We start from the raw sequence: 6,238 nt of genomic DNA, 5'->3' as shown, positions 1-6,238 counted from the left end.
CAGGCTAAATGGATTGGATCTGAAGAGGCATGGATATTTATATACACTTATAGCATACATACTTATGACAAGGCACAGACATGGATGTGATTGGTTCGCACTTAAAAGAAATTCTGCGACAGCAAACAAACTTTTTTTGTCTAGGCACTGATAACGGAGTGAAAGTTTTATGGTCCTAAATTACTGTTGGGGGGGGGGGTAGAATAGAATTGCTACGAGAGCTACAAATTTTTAGCTAAACACTGATAAGGGAGTGAAAGTTTATGGTCCCTGAATTACTGTTGATGGGGGTCTTATCTGTGCAATAAATGTCTCACACCTCCCATTCATGCATAAATCCTGGGGAATAATTTAACCCAGTATTCAGCGTGGCAAAGGTCGTTATCAATTTATATTCCCAAATTCTTCTGTGGTTTTGTGACTTGAAACCACCCTTCAATATCAAAACTCTCATATCCCCTATGTCATGTCCATGGTTAGAAAAGTGCTCGGCCACAGGCAATTCTTTTTTTCTGTGTTTAATCGTGTGGCGATGAGATCTCATCCTTGCTTTCAGTTTCTGTCCTGTTTCTCCATCATAAAGACCCCCAACAGGACATTTACTGCACAAGATCAGGTACACAACATTGGACGTGGAACATGTGAATGTCCCTGGGATCTTATAGTCCTGCTGTGTGTTGGGGATCCGTATCCTGTCCGCAGTCAGTATATGTGAGCAGGTCTTACAGCTCCTTACATTACAGGGATAAGTTCCTTTTTGTGTGCCAGAGGGCAATGCACCCCTGATTATAAACTTCCTCAAGTTAGGAGGTTGCCTGTAACACAGAAGCGGAGGGTCCGGGAATATGGTTTTCAGATAGTCATCCTTGTGCAGGGTATGGTGGAGTTTCTTTGCAGTTTTCCTTAGTACCTCTAGTTGAGGATTGTAGGTCCCTACTAGAGGCACACGATTGTTTCTTTCCTTCTCCTTGTATAGGAGTAGTTGATTCCTGGGAATCCTGGTGGCTCTGGTGATTTGGTCATCAATTGAGGTGGGATGGTAGCCCTGATTTATAAATGTCCTTTTAAGATGGTACAAATGTTCCTCTTTGTCTGTTGGGTTGGAGCAGATCCGGTTATACCTGATGGCCTGGCTGTAGACAATGGACTTTTTGATGTGTTTAGGATGGAAACTGTCCCATCTGAGGTATGTAGGCCGATCAATCGGTTTTCGGTACAGGGATGTCTGTATTGAATTGTTTAAAATCTTTATGGTGGTGTCCAAAAAGTTGATTTCTGCATGCGAGTAACTTAATGTCAGGTTTATGGTGGGGTGGAATGCATTGAATCTTTCATGGAATTTTATTAATTCTTGTTTGGTGTGGATCCAGATGATCATGATGTCATCAATGTAGCAGAAGTAGGCCAATGGTTTGCTGGGGCAGGAGGCCAGAAAGTCACTCTCCAGTTTTGCCATAAAAAGGTTGGCATATTGCGGTGCCATTTTACTGCCCATGGCAGTTCCCGTGAGTTGCAGGAAAATCTCTTTGCCAAAGGAGAAATAATTGTGTGTGAGAATGAATCTTGTGATTTGTAGCACTGCATCAGAGGCGACCCCATTGGCCTCAAGGTGCGCCTGGCAGGCAGTCAGTCCATCATTGTGTGGAATGTTGGAATACAAGGATTCCACATCCATAGTGGCCAGGATGGCGCCATTGGGGAGGGGACCTACGGTTGACAGTTTGTTCAGTAGGTCCGTGGTGTCTTGCAGGTAGCTGGTTGTGTTTCTGACCAGTGGTTTGAGAATGCCTTCCACCCATCCTGAGATTCCTTCAGTGAGGGTTCCCACACCTGAGATAATTGGCCTTCCTGGGTTGCCAGCTTTGTGTAGTTTTGGAAGCATGTAGAATGTTCCAACCTTGGGGTTCTCTGGTATCACGTCCAAAAGTTTAGTGGAGCCCACAGACAGGCTTCTGATGACCCTTCTCAACTCCCTCACATATTTCCGAGTCGGGTCTTGATTCAGTTTGGTGTAGTATCTGGTGTCTGACAGCTGTCTGTCTGCTTCTTTCTTGTAGTCCAATGTATTCATGAGGACTATAGCACCACCCTTATCTGCAGGCTTAATGGTGATTTCCTTGTTGCTCTTAAGTGCATGGATGGCCCTTCTTTCCTGCATATTGATATTAAATGTTTCACTTCCATGCTTGTCCAGTATAGTGGATTGCACCGCATGCCTAAAGGAGTCTATGTGTTTGTCCAAAGTGGGATTCCGGCCAGGAGGGGGCGTCCAATCAGACTTCTTTTTGGCCCCAAGTTTCTCCTGTGTTTGTGTGCTTGAAAGTCCTGTGTCCTCTTTATCATGAAAGAACTCTTTCAGTAAAAGGTATCATATGTATAAGATTACGTGGTTTCTCTTGCAGGGAACAATCACATATAACACAGTGGCATTCGATTTATTTGCTACAGTTGATACTCACGAAGTGGAATTAGGGAAAGTCCATTTGTGCATTCTCTTCTAGGGTTTATGTAAGGTGTTCATTCCTAGAGGAGACCACATCTTATTTTTTTCTTTTTGAATCTCCGCATTAGTGTTAGACGCGAGGCGTGAGAACTCTGATTCTTGTTCTTACTTTGGTTTTGTTATGGTTTGTTTTAGGTTCTAAATTGGTGGATCTATAGTTGGACCATAGAATATACATTTACACTCTCCATATATAATCTAATTTTATAATGCAAATTATCTCCTGGAATGTGGAGGGACGCAGGGTCCCCACAAAAACGTTCACAAAACGGTTAAAAGCGGATATTGCCCTCTTCCAAGAGATGCATTTGATCGAGACTGATTATTTTCACATGCGAAAGCTATTGGTGGGAGAGATGGTTTGCCTGCAGTCCAATGAAAGGCGGGACTTATGCTGCTCATAAAAAAAGATCAGGATTGACAGTACTAGATCAATGGCATGATTCTAATGGCAGGATTTTACACGTCCGTATTAAGAATAATTTGAAAGAATTTAGTGTCTACAACGTATATGGCCCAAATGGTAACAATAAACATCTCCTTACAGAGCTATCAGATCGGCTTCTCACCAACATATTGGACTTAAAACTGATTAGGTGGCAACTTTAATTCAGTACTTAATGCAATGGAGGATCGCCGTTGTCAGGCAGCTAGTGGGAATCCCTCTAGATACCAGGACACTGCCTTTCACACATTTTTTAATACACAATTTAGAGATAAATGGCGAGAACATAACCCAGAAGGTCATGAATTCACACACTACTCTCATGTACACGACTCCTGGTCCAGGATAGATTACATACTCTTATCTCCTACCCTATTTTCTAGAGTTACTAATATCGCTATCGAAGAACTAATGATTTCAGATCACGCCCGATGACGGTGACAATACAAGACAAAATCCGTAAAGGCACTGACTTCTTGTGGAGATTCCCCACGTATCTAGCTGAAGACAAGGTATTTAGGTCGCTGATACTGGGATGGTGGTTAAAGTTTAAGTCGGATAATGAGGTACACGCTGATAACCCCCAGTTACTGTGGGATACAGCTAAAGTAGTTATTAGAGGCAGATTGATTTCATATATAATTTCAATAAAGAGGAAAATCAAGAACAAAGTAGACCAACATTTCCATCTACTCCAAATTTACAAAATAAACCGGAGTGGTTGAAGGCTAAAGAGTCCTGGCTGAACGTTGGGTTTTAAGCTACCCTTAAAAACCTTAAAATCATTGTTCAAATGAAAAGAGTACAATTCCCACGTTTACATGTAACGATTACCGGTCATTTTCAGCCATTTGAATGAATTTTGAGCAATTGTTGCGTGTAAAAGGGCCTTAAGTCTCCTGGCTCCATATGCCTGCTTAGTTAGAATTAGTATGAGGACACTGCATTGTTTGATCGCTTACCTGTTAATTAAGTCTCAGGAAGCTCAGTCACTTAGGAGCTAAGTTCTCTCAGACGTTTAGACACAGTCAAATAAAAAAAAAATTGTTAATAAAGATTTTTTGTCGTGTGAAGGTCTCGGCATGTAAAGGCTTCACAGAGGGAGTGCAGTCCCTCTGTGATATCATCGGGCTCTCGCCCTGAAGGTTACCATGAAAACAGGAAGCCACCTACAGGCATCCTGTATTGTCAATGCCTATGATTGCTATTACTAGCGATAAGGCATTGCCTTATCATAGGTGCTATGGTGCAAGTCCCCCACAGGGACACCAATAGTGTAAAAAAGATAAAAATAATATAAAAAAAGGAGAAAAAAAACCCTTTGCTGTCCCTTTTTCCATATTAGCATTTTTTTAAAAAAATAAAATCTAGAGATGAGCGAGCCTACTCGGCCACGCCCCTTTTTCACCCGAGTACCGCGATTTTCGAGTACTTCCGTACTCGGGCGAAAAGATTCGGGGGGCGTCGTGGGTGAGTGGGGGGTTGCAGCGGGGAGTGCAACCCCCCGCGCCGCCACGCCTCCCCCCGCCCCCCGAATCTTTTCACCCGAGTATTGAAGTACTCGAAAATTGCGGTGCTCGATCGAGTAATTACTCAAAACGAGTAGGTTCGCTCATCTCTAATAAAATCCCATACATTTGGTACTGCCGTACCGATGTGTACAATAAATTGAACATGCTTTTTATTCTTCACAGAAAAAGGGTAAAAAAAAAAACCCCTAAGGCCTCATGTCCACGGGCAAAAGAAGAATTAAAATCCGCAGCAGATTTTAACTCTTCTCCTGCCCGCGGATCCGCACTCCATAGGGATGCATTGACCAACCGCGGGTAGATAAATACCCGCGGATGGTCAATAAAAGTGATTTTTTTAAAAATGGAGCATGAAAAAATCTGGACCATGCTCCATTTTCGTGCGGGTCTCCCGCGGGGACGGCTCCGGCAGGCTTCTATTGAAGCCTATGGCAGCCGTTCGGATCCGCGGGAGACCAAAATCGGAATTTACTCACCTGCTCCGGATCTTCCCTTCGTCGCGGCTTCATCTTCACTCCGTCGCGGCTGGATCTTTTTTCTTCGGGCCGATGCATGTGCGGGGCACGCAACCGACGTGCCCTGCGCATCCGCCGGGCCGAAGAAAGAAGATCCGGACGCAACGCAGAGAAGATGAAGCCGCGGCAAACGGAAGATCCGGAGCGGGCGAGAGGTGAGTTAATTCTTATTTTTATGCCTCATGTCCGCGGGGCAGGAGGGACCCACTGCAGATTCTCCATGGAGAATCCGTAGCGGGCCTGATTTTCCCCGTGGACATGAGACCTAAAGATCTGAGGCAAAATGCTTACGTTTTTCATTTTGCCTTACAAAATGGAATAAAAGTGATCAAAAATGCCGTATGGACCTAAAAATGGTACCAATAAAAACTACAGCTCGTCTCGCAAAAAATAAGCCCTCACAGAGCTCCGTCCATGGAAAAATAAAAAAGTTATAGGACTTTGAATGCAGCGGTGTATAAAAAAAATACCAAAGGGGGTTTTCATTGCGGAAAAGTGGAAAAACCTTTAAAAAAAAAGAATTTTTGTCTCGTAATTGTAATTGTGTCATTTATGTTGCATGATTAACGCTGTAAAAAAAAAAACAACCTATTGCAAAATTGATGCGTTTTCTCTCCCTGCTATCATTAAAAAAAATTAATAAAACTTTTACAATATAGTCTATGCACCCAAAAATGGCACTGAAAAACTGCAGTTCGCCAAACACAAAAAAGAAGCCCTTATACAGCCGTGTCGAAAAAGTTATGGCTTTTTAAAATGGAGATGAGTCCACCAAATATCGCTTGGACCTTCAGCCCAAAATAGGCCATGTCACTAAGGGGTTAAAAGAGCCGGTCAGCAAAATTATGCCTCAATGAGGGCCAGTGTTTGCCAGGGCACATGTTGACATACTTTGTTGCCCTTCATTCTGTCCTAACTAGAGAAAATGAAGTGTAATTCCATATGCAAATTATCCAGCAACCGTCCCAATTCCAACAAGTGCTCCCTTCTAAGCCCGTACCACCTCGTCCCTCTTGGTGACTGTAAAGAACGCTTGTCCAAACTAGCGCATGCCAAGTACGTCAGCCGTGTTCTTCTCAAATCACACACACACACACACACTTACTGGCGCCTCCTGCGGCCCCCACACCCCCCATATCTATTTAAAGGGAAGCAGTCATCAACTTGAAGCACTAGACATTGAGCAAGCTGGATTCTTTAGAAGTCCATGGAGATGAATAGGAGTGCACATAGAGCCTTGTGGCTG

This window comes from Eleutherodactylus coqui, chromosome 4, assembly GCF_035609145.1.
Source record: "Eleutherodactylus coqui strain aEleCoq1 chromosome 4, aEleCoq1.hap1, whole genome shotgun sequence".
Lineage (NCBI taxonomy): Eukaryota > Metazoa > Chordata > Amphibia > Anura > Eleutherodactylidae > Eleutherodactylus > Eleutherodactylus coqui.
The sequence above is the reverse complement of the archived record's forward strand: the minus strand, read 5'-3'. Positions refer to the sequence as shown.